We start from the raw sequence: 14,929 nt of genomic DNA on the forward strand, positions 1-14,929 counted from the left end.
CTATCATCACTGCCTCTCTACTGTCCTTTACTCAAGAGCATTTTCCCAGATTCTTATATACATCTACACACCTTTAAAGCCAGTCTGGTGGAATAGATTGATTTTCTAGCTCATTTTTGGGACTTCATAGATTTTTCTTGGTATTACAAATTTGTTCTTTAATGTTTTTTGTTTTTTTTTAAAGTTGCAGCCACTTACTGGGGCCTGACAAAGTAGATGACTGGCAAGACTAGCTTTGAGAGGAGCCTCAGCTCGCAGGATGAATGCTATCATAGAATCATTGAATCATTAAAGTTGGAATGACCAATAAGACCATCTAGTCCAACCATCAACTCATGCCTGTGACCACTCTAGACCATGTCCCTCAGTGCCACATCCACCCTTTGCTTACAGAACCTCCAGAGATGGTGACTCTACCACCTCCTTAGGCAGCCTATTCCTATGTACCTCATCACTCCCCGGTGTGTGCCCCGGTGGCGCAGTGGTAGGAATACCACCTTGCAACACTGGGGCAACACAAATGCCACCTTCCTTCACTTTCCTTCTGTGCTTCCCAACTCACATTTCCTTTAGAAATTAGCAAATACCAACATTCTGTCGCTGATTAAATGTGGACTGTAACCTTGTTTACAACAAATCTCAGTCTTTCTAATATGCCACGCCAAAGTACCAAACCTAAACAGCCTCAGTATAAGAAAATCTTGTAATCTACCTAGAAGACTGCAGATAAAGACTATTTCTCTTTCAAACACTGGAAGCACATAACTTCTGTTAGTGAGAGAGGTGAGCTTCCATCAGTTTGCAGAGGGGCCCTGAGCCTTTGCAAAACAGTGAAACAAAGCCACAGATCACTCCCAAAACCTTTGTTTTGTGTTTATTGTTGTCAGCACTGAAGGTTATACTTTCCAGCAAACAGGCTGTGAGGCAGGATAGAAAGAAATCTCTTCAGTTTTCCATAAAGCCTTGGGTTTCCTCCTTTTGCAAACACTAAAACTCATTAAGAAAGAGACATCAGCTGTCTGTAGAGTTATTCAGGCCATCTCAATAAATTCATCTTCTGCTTCCAGTAATAATACAGTTTGTTTCTGAATCTACATTAAAATGTCACACATCCAATCATGCCAGTTCTAACAACAGCAGTCAAGGACATTTCTCCAAATTTGCATCCGATACAGACATGTGAGACATCACACTGGCTTTTGCAAATGAAAGTCTCTTACCATTATTATCCAAAATCTCCATCAGTAAAAAGAAAGAATATCATACCATTTCAACCCTAATCAGCCACACTTTAAAAGTGAAAAAATAGAAACTCTAATCTTACCATTATGACAGTAGATACTGAAAGCTTAAATGTACAGGGGGAAACTCTGAACCTCTATTAGTTGAAAATGCCAGTGAAGGGAGTCAGTTTTACCAGGCACAAAATATCTTATAGATCATCAGCGAAGTTATTCTCCTTTCCCTGGCATCAACTTAAGTAGACCTGTACTTCATTCCCCATGACTTGGGACACTGGGTACTTGTGATATCAGGGCTTGATTATTAGAACGTTTGCATTTATATTGAGGATATGTTTGTTCACCCATGTGGAGCTCCAGTGCCTTTGGACAGAACCTTTCCAGGAATAAGACATCAATAGTGGGGCTGAGTGTACCCTCAGCAAGTTTGCTGATGACACCAAGCTGTGGGGTGCAGTCAACACACCAGAGGGTCAGGATGCCATCTATAGAATCATAGAATCATGGAAACACAGGGGCCTAGATAGGCTTGAGCAGTGGGCCAAGGTGAACCTCATGAGGTTCAACAAATCTTAGTAAGTGCAAGGTTTTGCTCCTGAGTTGAGGCAACCTACATTATCAACACAAACTGGGGGATGAAAGGATTGAGAGCTGCTGAAAAAGATCTAGGCGTACTGGTGGATGGCAAGCTGGGTATGAGCCAGCAATGTGCCCTCAAAGCCCAGAATGCCAGCTGTATCCTGGGTTGCATCAAAAGGTGCATGGCCAGAAGGGCAAGGGAGATGATCCTGCCCCTCTGCTCTGCACTGGTCAGACCTCACCTGGAGTATTGCATCCAGATGTGGAGTCCTCATTATGGGAGAGACATAGACCTGTTGGAACACGTCTAGAGAAGGGCCAAAAAATGATGCAAGGGATGGAACACCTCTCCTCTGCAGACAGGCTGAGAGAGCTGGGGCTCTTCAGCCTGGAGAAGAGAAGGCCATGAGGTGACCTGATAGTGGTCTTTTAGTATCTAAATGGGAGCTTCAGGAAAGAAGGGGACAGACTCCTCAGCAGGGTCCATGGTAACAGAAGAAGACAAGATAGATTCAAGCTCAGTGAAGGTAAATTAGATTAGATATAAGGAAAACACCTTTACAGTGAGGGTGGTGAGGCACTGAAACAGGTTGCCTAGTGATGTGGTTGATGCCCTGTCCTTGGAGACTTTTAAGGCAAGGCTGGAGCAGGCTCTGGGCATCCTGATCCAACTGTCGTGTCCCTGTTCATTGCAGGGGAGCTGGACTAGTTGGCCCTCAGAGGTCCCTTCCATCTCTAAGGATCCTGTACTTCTACAGTAAGTCATTTTAGGATACAGAGCTGAAGGCCTTCTCTAATGACAAACTGTGAGAAAAAGCACCTCTCTTCTTGTGAAATTAGGAATGCAGTAACCTTTTATAAATGACAGTGGTAAGGAAAATGTCTGCCCTGATTTAGAGCCAATTTAAAAATCATTACGAGGATGTTAACATTCAATATTTTAAAATACTGAATTTTTAAACATCAATGTTTTTATCTTGGGTTTGATTGCAATATTTTAAAAGAATGGAGAATGATAGGTTATGATAGGTACTGGCTATGTCGCTTCTGAGGGGAGATGTCCTCTACAATGTCTTAGGTTATTTCCAATTAAACAGCTTTCAGAGAAAAAAAAAGACTTCTTACTTTTCAAGTCCTTGTCAAAGAGAGATATGCATAGGGAATTAAGTGTTAGAAGAGCAGAGCATGGAACCATTTTGTGGTGTATACCATTACCTCCAACAGTAAAAGTCTATGCTGCTATCAAACCAAATATGAATGCTTCTACAGAAGAGTATCAGAAACCCACATTCCATGCTCGGAAGTATCTAAGCTCAGATTCTCTTAGGCTCCTTGTGAAGCAAATGGTATATGAGATATCCATTCCAGAGCCCAGGCAGGCATCTCTGAAAAAGCTCAAGACCTTTTGTGGATAGTGAGAGACCAGGTGTGCCCAGGCTCAGTGCCCATAATAAACGTGTGAGGAGATGTAGGATGAGTCTAGACATCAGTGTGGGTGTCTTGAAAGATACCACATATACAAACTTTGCAAATGTCCTATGCCCAATGCCAGACCTCTTAAAGGACATTTTTTATCCAGGTATGATATGAACATGTTTTTAATCTGTACAGTCACAAATAAATAAATAAATAAATAATCAGGTTTATCACTTTTTATCTCTTTTTATTTTAATTATTTAAGCTATTTATTTTATCATATCTTCCTAGGGCCAGCATTTCAAAAATGATCTGGATAAGCTTCCCAGTGTATCATCTGTCATGGTGGAATCCACATTGCCCATATAACCCAGCTCTGATTAAGTTCCTTGGGCAGACCAGAGCTTGAGAAATAAGCAATGCCAAGAAATGTTATTTTGATACAACTGCTTTGCTTTCCTGAGACTCTAGCAAGCTACTTTGGTGCTGGAGTGTCCCAAAACTCCTGTTCTGTGGTAGCAAATAATCTGCCCTTAGAAATGGATTTTCATTCTAGGCTGTAGCTTAAAAGAAAAGGACAGTGTGGTGGAAAAACAAATGCTAATAACTCCTCAAATGTTATTGTCAAAATGTGTGTCAGCTTTTGTTATAGAAATATATTATTATCTTTCTCTGAACACTAAGTGTTTTTTCCTCTCGTTTCCGAAAGCAAAGGGCTTCTGCTTGTTTTTGTTTTTATGATGTCTGAAGTTGGTTGGGGAATTAAGCCTGTAATTGCATTGCTAACAAGTATTTCTTAGATACATTTATTTTTCCTTGGGGAAAGAAACTGTTAGGAAGAGAGTACACATATTTTGGCAGCAAAAGAGAGCACTATGACATTTGGCTCCTAAGTTACTACCTGGATATCATTTTAATTGTTTTCTCCTGCTAATAAAAAACAGGAACTTTACTGTGCTTGTTCCCTTATTACACTTGCAAACATAGATTTTGTTGTCATGCTCTTCCAAGTATATTTGGGTCATGAGCATACATTACAATATATATTGAAAACCAGATTGTTAAGGACACAATGAGGTCTGCATTATTTCTCACCAGTGCAAAACTAATTGTTGTGTTGTGGTTTTTTTTTCTCATCTTTTGCCTGCATATTTTTATTTTTCCTTTTATCATCCTTATAATTGCAGTTTGAATTAGGGAAAGGACAGAGCAACCTGGTAAAAGCATTTGTAGGGACATCTTACATAAAGGCTTACCAAGCAACCAGGAATTCTTGAGTGCTCCACTGTTCAAACAGTGCCCACATCCTGCCTTCCTGCGCCATGCGGGTCACCACTCCAGAACTTTTCTTTCCTGGAGAACTTCTGAACTTTTCTTTGCAAAAAATATGTAACATGAGATCCAGAGGCTGCTCTTGTCCACACTCAATGTGAACTGAAGGCTATTACCACTGCAACCAATGGGCTTTACAGGGATTTAGCTGCAGAGCTGGCATGTAGTCTGGCATGGAGTGACGGCCAGGCTGGCAGTACCGTGGGTCACAGAGAGGTTGCCACACTTGCCGCAAGGAGCATCAGGCAACTGTGTCCACAGACATAAGGACGATGTCCAAGGCAGTCACACAAGCTTTGAACTTGATTCTGACACTTTGGAGAGCAAATGGAAGATCTAAATGTGGTGCTCCATTTGTCTCTGGTGGAAGATGAAAGGCCAAGAGCAGCAGGATTCCTGTGACACCAAAGACTGCCACTCTTGCTTCATACTCTGGCATGAAGTGATGCACCCTTGCAGGGGCTCCCAGTGTGACACATCATCTGAGTTTCATGGCAGACAACACCAGAGGGTCCTGTATTCATCACCTCACATTGCAGCACATACATGATCCCCCAGGGCACTGTCCTGGACTCCCAGCCAACTTGGCAGGATGCAGGGATGTCAGCCCTAGAGCCCTCAACCCATGGAAATTGTCAAAATATTCCTAGTTTAGGGAAGCAAAACACACTAGATAAGCTATAATTTTAATGGCATTTTCCACACACACTTACCTCTGAGCTGCCTACCATAAGCCTGTTTCCTGCTTAGGTTCTCTGGATACCTTTTATATGGTGCATACACAGCATCTGGAAATTAAATGAAGAGTTAAATAATGGCTCTCCTGTGCATAGAGCACAGTAAAAATTACAAAGAGAGTTTTTATAACTTTTTTAGTATAATAAAGTTAAAGAGACTGAATGCCAATTTTATGACACAAGATTCCTAGATTGCTCCCAAGTCAGCAAGAAACTATTCATAATCTTTTATTACAGCATTGTCATGATGACTGTAATCAAGTCCCTGAGCTTCCTGATGTTACCAGGGATGGTAAATACTGATAAGTTTGCATTTAATATGACATGTAAATAGTCTGGTGCTTGCTTTTTCTAGTATTAAAATCTGTTGATAAATTTGGACCTACTTTCCTCTTTTCAAAGGATCTGGGTTCTGCAGATATCTTTGGGATAACTATGTATGAGCTGTTTTGGTTAAAATATATATCGGTGTTCCTGCTATAAAAGTATTCCTTCTTTAACTCCTTCCTCCCTTCTTCATTGCCCAGAGTTATCAAATATGAATGAGAAATTTTGCCTAAGCAAAACCTGCCAGGGAAGCACCCGAGTATGCTGACTATTACAGAGTTTGGTTGTGTTCACTCACTAGGTCAGAGCTTCCTCCTATAGGTGCAAACCATCATGCTGAGGCTTCAGCTGAGCACAGAATTCTGCATTGCCTCTGGGCTAAACTCATACCAAGGGGAGAATCAAGTTTGTTGTAATGCCCCGTCCTCTGTGTTCCTATTATTTTTGTGTGTTATCTGTCAAAACAAGCCTTCTTATTGGGGTTAGCAAACGTCAGTAAATGGAGTGCTTGCTCCAGGCCATCTGTGTGCTAGTGCTCTACAGATCACAGTTTATCACAGCCATGGTGTTTACACACAGAAAAACCCAGTCCTCTCTGTTCACTAGCACTGAAACCAGAGCTACTCAATCCTGTGGCTGGGTTGTCCATTCCTATACAGCTCACGCATACTTTTCTTGCCTCTTCTTAAAAGCCTCAAGTGCTGGATATTCCTCATGCAGTCTGTTTTCATGCTTAATTACTCCTGCTATTAGAAAACTTTTCCTAGTGTCTAACTTAAAGCTCACTGTAATTTAAGCCATGATTTCATAACACAGAATTAATTCCTTCACCCTCTACAGCTATTTTCTATGTGCTGGAGGCACTGATTCTGTCTCCATGTTCTCTCCCTTTCAGCAGGCAGCTCAGGTTCCTCCAGGCAGTGGTTCTGGCCCATTGCATCCCCTGGACACACACCAGTAGCTGCACCGTGCCAGGCTGGGTGCGTGCTCCAGCTGAGACCATGCCAGCACTGCAAGGAGAAAGGCTCCCACCATGTGTCTCATAGACAAAATGCTGCTCATACAACTCACAGCAGTAGATACCTGTCTGGAAACAGTACAATCTTATTGACTTTGGTTCACCTTGTGATTTACTAAATGTACCCTTTCCAAGTCAAATCTTCTCCTATTAGACTGGTTCTTACCTGATGTGTGTGGTCATATATTTGAGTAGATTATTATCTCTGCCTGTGTATAAAAACCTTGCAGTTGGCTTGATTGAATTGCATATTCTTTTTCTGTTTAAATATTTTATCCAATTTGTCAAAAGCATTCTGAATTCTAATCTCATTTTGCAGTCATCCAGGTAACATTTTCCAGATGGAGGTCATCTAAAAAGTTAATAAACATATTCTGTATGCCACTGTCTGTAGTGATAATGCAAACACTGAATAATGCTGGTGCAGAATGGACCACAGTGGAACACTGACCTAATGAATTAAAGTGATTTAAAGTATACAAGTTGCAGTGGATATTAAACAATTAACACTGAACTCACAGAAGTGGTTACCCACCCACAGCTATGGCAACGCAGTGAGATGATTATAGGTAGCCTTGTAAGGCAGCATCTAAAATGCTGAGGTGCTGCAAGTCTGGCAGAAACAATGCTAACACAGTGAAAATCTTTGGAAGCTGTCATGACAAATTAGTCCTTATTTTCCGTTAGGTGTGTAACTGCTTTCTTGGACCACACTTTGACTAGGAATGATAGATAATATCCTGCAAATCGTGCTTAGCGTTTTCTTTAACTCCTGAACCTAAAAACATAGGGAAACTTCTAATCTGAATCTGATGGCTTTCTGAAAGCTTGCCATGTGAAGAAGACTTATGGACAGAGTTTACTGTAGGTTCCAGTGGCTACAGTTCCCCACCAGTACCCTACATGTGTTCCTGCTCATGTGGCTCTGCAGATGCCCCAGTACATCAGGTGTTCTGCATTGAAACATGGCAAGGCTCATTTTCTATAAAGGATTATACCTTAAACAGACGTTAAAAATCCATTGATTATTTTTACTTATTGTGAATTAGGCAAGATGAGGGGGAAACATCTCCCCTAAATGCTTACGAACATTCCATGTTGAAAAAAAAGAACAACAACAAAAATTAAAACATTGCTCCAAAAAAAAAAAAAACAAACAAAAAAAAACCCACACATTTTGTTTGCAAGGTTATTTTTCATAGGGGGAAAAAGAAAAGAGATGTTTCAGAAAAAAAATAAAAGAAAAATTGAAGTGGTTTTATTCAATGTCATCTGCTTCTGAAATTCCTGTAATGACCTTAACTGTGGCAGTTCTTGATCAGCCGACAGCATATAATGGCTTAATACATGAACTAAAGCAGGATGAAAATCAAAGAGCAATCATCTTTGGAAGGCAAAATGTCACCGGAAAGGCATCTGTTATCTGGAGTGAGTTCAGCTGAGGGACACGGAGATGCACAGGCTGGGCTGGCTCAGCTGGGGAGGGGACAGCACTGGGGGACCTGACAGCAGCCCAATAGCCACGAGGAGATAGTCACACAGATGAAGCCAAGCTCTTCACAGCTGTGCGTGGGACATAACAATAAAAAAGAAAAAAACTGAGGCTATGTATCAGATTTTTCCCCCATGAAGACAGTCAGATATTGGATCAGGTTACCAGGGCTGTACAGTCTCCATCCTGGAAGAGTTTAATGCCCCATTTAGACACGAACTAGAGCAATCTGGTCTGATCTCAGTGCAGATCCTGCTTTGAATAGGGGGGTGGAATACAGAGCTCTGCAGATTCTGACCACCGTAAACTATCTAATGATTCTGGGATCGGTCCAGATTACTTCCATATTGGAGGTACTTAATCATTTCGGTCTGGATCTCATGTATTCTGGGATAAAAACCTCTTGAAAGTAGCCCTGTGGAGAAGGACCTGTTTCATCCTGTTGGATGAAAAACTAAACGTGAGCCAGCAGTGTTCTCTTGCAGCTTGGAAGGCTAATGGTATCATGGGCTCCATCAGGAGACAGGTGGCCAGCACAGACAGAGAAGTCACAGAATCACAGAATTATCACAGAATTATCACAGAATTATCAAGGTTGGAAAAGACCTAGAAGATCATCTAGTCCAACCATTACCAATACTTCCAGGCTAAATCATATTCCTCAGCACCACATCCAAGTCCCTCTCTACTTTGACTTTGTGAGGCCCCACCTGCAGTACTGAATCCAGGTCTGGGACCCCCAGTACAGGAAAAATGTGGAGCTGTTGGAGAGGGTCCAGAGGAGGGGCCACAAAGGTGATCAGAGAGCTGGAGCACTTCCCCTATGAAAACAGGCTAAGGGAGCTGGTCTTGTTCAGCCTGGAGAAGGCTGTGAGGAGACCCCATTGCAGCCTTCCAGTTTTTAAAAGGGGACTATAAGAAGGAGGGGAATCAACTTTTTACAAGGGTAGACAGTGACAGGACAAGGCAATGTTTTCCCTTTTCCAAGGGAAGGTTTAGATTGGATGTGAGGAGGAAGTTCTTTACAGAAAGAGCATTGAGGTGCTGCCCAGACGAGCTGTGGATGCCCCATTCCTGGAGATGTTCAAGATCAGGTTGGTAGAGGCCCTGGGCAGCCTGGAGGTTGGTGGCTCTGCCTGTGGCAGGGAGGTTGGAACTTGATGATCCTTGGGGTCCCTTCCAGTCCAAGACATTCTATGATTCTATGTTTCACATACATTATTCACTGTTTCAAACAATGTAAATAAGCTGAGCAGCACCTACGTTACCCAATGAGGAGATGTTGGTTGTATTGTATTAGTAAACAGTCTGCTTTAAGAGAGATAAATGCATAATGCAGCATGAGGAAACATCTACAATTAAAATAATTGCTGTGCTTGAGCCTGACATCAGAAATATCTGTAGGTAGATAGAGATAGTCATAACTTATCATTTTCCTAGCACCAAATCTACAGTAGTTTTATCTTGCAGATTTGCAGTTTTATAACTTTCTAGTGCAGTGAAAGATGATTTATCTGGTCTATATGATACAGTTCAAATGCTCTGTGATAAAAACGAGCTATTGATCCCTGGAGATTCCAATTTAGATCAGTTCACTTAAGAAGAGTAATAAACTGAAACAGTCTGAGAAGCTTATGTTTCGAATGACTTATCAAGGAGTTAAAAAATTTAGTAACTTGAGCCAGCAATAACTTTAACAGCAGCCAGAGCCCCAGATTTCACTGAGCCCAACTTTCCCACAGGTATGTGCCCAGCATTCTATTCTATTACACTGATGCCCAGAGAGATGCTCATTTGTAGTAGATCTCATGAAAATAAACAAAAAGACATTCTGGAGAGCTCAAACTAAAACCTTAGCAATGATTCTGAGTAACGGACGTTTGGGCACAAAGATTGGTACGTAAAGCCCAAGGAGGTCAGTCCTATTTTGCCACAGGTTTTCCATCACTGCAACTTAAGGTTCTGCCAAAGATTTTAGGAGATTTCTAGAAAAAGCTTGTTTGCTGTTTTATTGCTGAAAATCTGCCTAAATGGGTACTTTGGCAGTCCAGATTCTCACGACCACATCTTGATTTTAACCGCCTGGCCACTGTGTTTTAATGAAGTTTATGAAATAAGCATTAAGTGAATGGATTAAAAGATAAATGTACAAATTGTTTTAAGATTGCACTCTGTTATCAATAACAGGCTTTGTCCTACAGAATTACATGTGCTGTTCAATATCCCCGCTAATGACCTGAATAATGGAACAGGATGAAGATCCTCAAACGTGAAAATAATGAGCAAAGGGGGAGTGAAAGCACGGTGGAGCATTAGAATTTAAAGCAATAAATTGGAGAAAATATTTGAAATCAAGAAGATGAAACACATCACAGGTGAGCAGAAAATGTGTTACACTTGAAAAGAGAAATATATTTTAAAAATGAAAAAGAGCTGTACAGGAGAAGGGTGAGAGAATATTATAGGGAATCATAATCTAAATACGATGTAATTGATGTCGTACTGTTGGCAGAAAGGTGGCTGTTATTCTGGAAAGTGCTCAGTAGCTCTCCTCTCATCAATACTTCTTAAGTTTGACAGAGAGTCCTCATTTAGATGTTTCATATTCATAGAGAGGAAGATGTTTTCCTTGGTATTAAGAAAAGTGACATTTTCTGTAGGGGATGACTAAATCAAGCGGGTTTGACTCAGCTAAGAGAACTGACAGGAAGGCAAAAGGAAGGTGGTATCACAGAGGTTGGACAGAGGGATAGAAGACAAGGACAAGAACTGAATAAGGGCAACGTGTGACAGAGGATAAAGCTGGGAAAGAAAACTGTCTAGTTTGAAGAACATTTAATCAATTTCTTAGCAACATGTAACCTCAGTCACCAAAGGTCTTTCAAACTGTTTAAAATAGATATGTATTTGTCCTTCATAGTGCTCTCTGAAGAGGGAGCCTTGAGTTACTGTCTCTTAGGTAGACCCCTAGAAGTAGGAGAGGAGAGTCTGAAGCAACATGGCTGAGGAGGTCATGGGAGGTCTTGCTCAAAATAGAGTACTTACAATAGACCCCTAGGATATAAAGTATCCAAGTTTAACTATTCATAAAGAGAATTTATTCAATTCTTCCTGTCAAGACACTGTCAATCACCAGATTATATCTAGAAGGTGGCAGAAGGTCTCTGTTAAAGACACTTAACTTTCAGTAATATAATAAAAGATGCATTAGCATTAGAGCTGAAGTCCATACTAGGAGTTTCAAAAGTGAGAGGATCTGTTTGCTCTCTACAGTGAAGGAGGGTGAACCTGTTTCTTTGGTGGCTGCTGTGCACATGCTGTCAGTGCCCCAGGAGCATTGCTTCAGTAGCAGGCACTCACAGACAGAGCACTTAATAAAAACAAAATGATTGAGGGTCTTTGCATAAGGTAATGTTCAGATCCTTTAAACAACATCCTTGGTTACTGCCCACGTGGCAGAGGGTGTCTCTGTTGAGAGGGTCCTTGCAGCAGCATCTTCATCTGGACCTGATGAGAATCTCCAGACCGCTGCTCTGGCACCCTTGGGAATTGAGGGCCAGCCACCCAGGCACAGCCCCTATTGCCAGCTACACCACAACTACAGCTTGAGAACTACTTGAGCTTCAACCACTGATCTCACAACTGAAAATACACAGCTTTTGCTAAGCTCCAGAGTGGAGTCCCTATTAGCTGAACAGTGTCTGTACTAGTTATTGCCCTATTAGTTTCCATGGTAGTAATTTTACTCCTTCTCAAAAGATTCCATCCTCTAGACTCCACTGCTTTTCACTGTAGAACTGAAGCTCTCCTTTGAAAGCTTCACTTGCTGGACTAATTTAGAAGCACATAAACCTGTTGAGATAGCAAATTAATTACGGCCTGAGTGCATCAGGCACTAATAGAGATGCATTTTAAATGACTGTTTCAGGGTTGGCATATAAAACTCTTCATCTCTGAAATGTAAACTAAACTTCCTGACCCATCAGTAATGGCTGTCACCAATACATACACAAATCTGAACATAATTAATCCTCACATGCATTTCCCAGAATGGGGAACTGTACATTTTTCTGCATTACTGAAGGCTTTTTCCTCATGAATTTTCCTTCATATTTAGTGTAGAGAACACAGTATAGAACAAAATTCTGTTCAAACATTGAAGCTCCTGCTCTGCAACCTCAACAGCCCTCACAAGACTTTGATACCTCTCTCAGCATTAAGAGAAACCCATTTATTCACATATGCATGAAATAGTTGCATATTTTGACTGGGAATTTTGAAATAAATGGTCCCAAGTTGTTTTGGAGGTTTTGATGGGAGAAAAAATAAGATGGCAGGTATTCCAGAAGGAGGAGAGAAGAAATGTACTCACTGTATGAGCAAATATAAAAATGCCTATTCCAAGGACTCTCACTCTGGAGGAACTGATAGATCTTTGGGTCTGTGATCACCTCATCTTCCAGTTCTTGACTAGACACAGAGCAGAAGCTCTGAAGAGATGAAAGAGATTCGCACTGAGCAAAATTCACATTGAGGATATTTATCTTTGATCAAGTAAAGCTCTTTGGACATCAAATAACTAAATTTCTAACTAACTTGTGCAACATTTTCTCCTATTTAGGCAGTAAGCTGAATAGTAACTATGACTTTCCTGGAATTCATTTTTCACTTACCAATGAAGATACTACTCCCTCTACTATGCAGCAAACAGATTAAGAGTTTGAGGTGGAATATCACATCACCTAAGACATCTGCTGCAGCTTGTCTGAAGAGATAAACAACCTAAAGGAATTATTTAATATACATCCACCGGGAAGTGCTGTGAGACAAGGCTGTAAGCTAAGACCTATTCAAACTGAAATATAGACGAGCCAGGGATAGCCCATGGAGATGAAGTTCTGAGGATTTCAGGTTCTATAGCTGTTAAAGCAGAATAATGACACTGGCCTTCTCTGGAAAGCATTTTGAAATAAAAGGAACTCAATATCATTGTAGGAGAAAAAACAATTGGGAATCATGAAGTTGCAATACTCAACAGATAGTCTGTCAATATAAATACCCATTAACTGCTGAAAAACTGCTTTAAAACAAAGCATGTTTTGCAGTATTTCAGGAAGGAAAAAAACCACAAACCCTTTTTACAGAACAGCCTCACTCTTTATAGGAGCTGAGGGGATTTATACTGCTTTCAACATCGCAGCATCTGAAAGAAGGATTATGTTTATAACCATAAATACAAAGAGCCCTGCAAGCACTACTTGCTGCCCACTCAGGGCTTCCCAGACACAGCCAGAAGAGCGCTCCGAGCCCTCTGGAAATGACTGTACCCACTCCAGCTACTTCTATGGCCTCTCAATCAGACTTGAGGGACAAAGACTGAACTGAAGCTGATCCCTCTTTTGCTATACTGCCATTTTGGCGAACAATGAAGGTACACTGCTTTACATAGCACTATGAACAAAAAAATCTGTATACAGGACTTATTTGATGCTATAGCCTCAGTGTACAACTGGTACATGATTGATTCCAACATGGGCAGGCAGAGTAACTTGCTGATGAGCTGCATGAAAAGTGCTTGAAGGTAATAATGTTTCTCCAGCCATACAGGCATCTGCCTTTCAGCACAGGATGGGTGGTCTCAGCAGGGGGATAGAGTCTGCAGCGTCACACTTTTTGAGCTATTTTCATCAGCTGTCGCTTTTGCTGACTTTCAGAGTATTGTGGACTCCATGTTTAGAAGTCCAGTTTTTCTTCACAGAGAAAACTGCTAGATTCTTGTAAGAAGGTATGCAAAATACCAGTGTTTATATTTTCATAGCAGAAAAGGTTGTTTTCCCCAGAGATCAGATTTTCTAAACCCTTCCAATGGACAGCAAGTGAATTTCCAAAAGAGGATTTTGGCCACTTCATGCATGAAAGTTGCATGCAAGGGGACCCACGTACTTATGGCTGAGTGTCTAAATTAGCCTGAATCATTGCAAATGATTCCAAGTAAGAAGGGACCTAAATTCAGTATAGAGATTATGTGAATTATGTTATGCTGGAGAAGAGCCTGTCCCACTCCCCTGCAATTCCCTCCTGCCTGAATTTGTGAGATGTAGTAAAATCACTCAGTGCTATTTCTCTGCCATATTTTGTTAAATGTCATTTCCTCTGTGCCTCGCTTTCTTGTTATAGGCCACATTTTACTCTTCCTACTGAAATTCCACTCACTTGACATCAGGGTAGTAACGCAGGTGCTGTAGGAAACTGCTGTATTTACACTCACTGCTGCTGACAGTTTAGACCTAGTAAAGGAACTTGGAAAAGATTAGGCAGTATTTCAGCTATTAACTTATGGGCTATTTCACACTTCACACACATTTTTCTACTTTCAGAACTGTGTTGCTTCACAAAGCTTGTCAAAGTTTAGTGACTTTTAGAGTTTGTGCTCATACTGCTTGCATTAATTCACTGAATTTGGATTTCTAATACCTTCCACATTCCTCCAATTTTTACCCTTACTTATTCTTGTCAGCTATCTCAATCTGAAACAGGAAGATGTCCCTTTCTATTGTGTTCTAACTGCTGCTAAGGGGTTACAGATGGAAGCAGCGGCTCTCTGACTCTTACTGTCTTGGAAGTTGTTTATCTATGAGTATTTAATTCAGTGTCAAGAAAATTATTTCTTGGTAAAAGAGCTAGACTGATTTTGTTTTCTCAGTTATTCTTTAATACGGACTTAAGGAATACTTCACAGAATCACAGAATAACACAGTCATGAAGGTTGGAAAAGATCATCAGGTCC

This window comes from Coturnix japonica, chromosome 2, assembly GCF_054131305.1.
Source record: "Coturnix japonica strain WE chromosome 2, WE-NBRP24, whole genome shotgun sequence".
Classification (NCBI taxonomy): domain Eukaryota; kingdom Metazoa; phylum Chordata; class Aves; order Galliformes; family Phasianidae; genus Coturnix; species Coturnix japonica.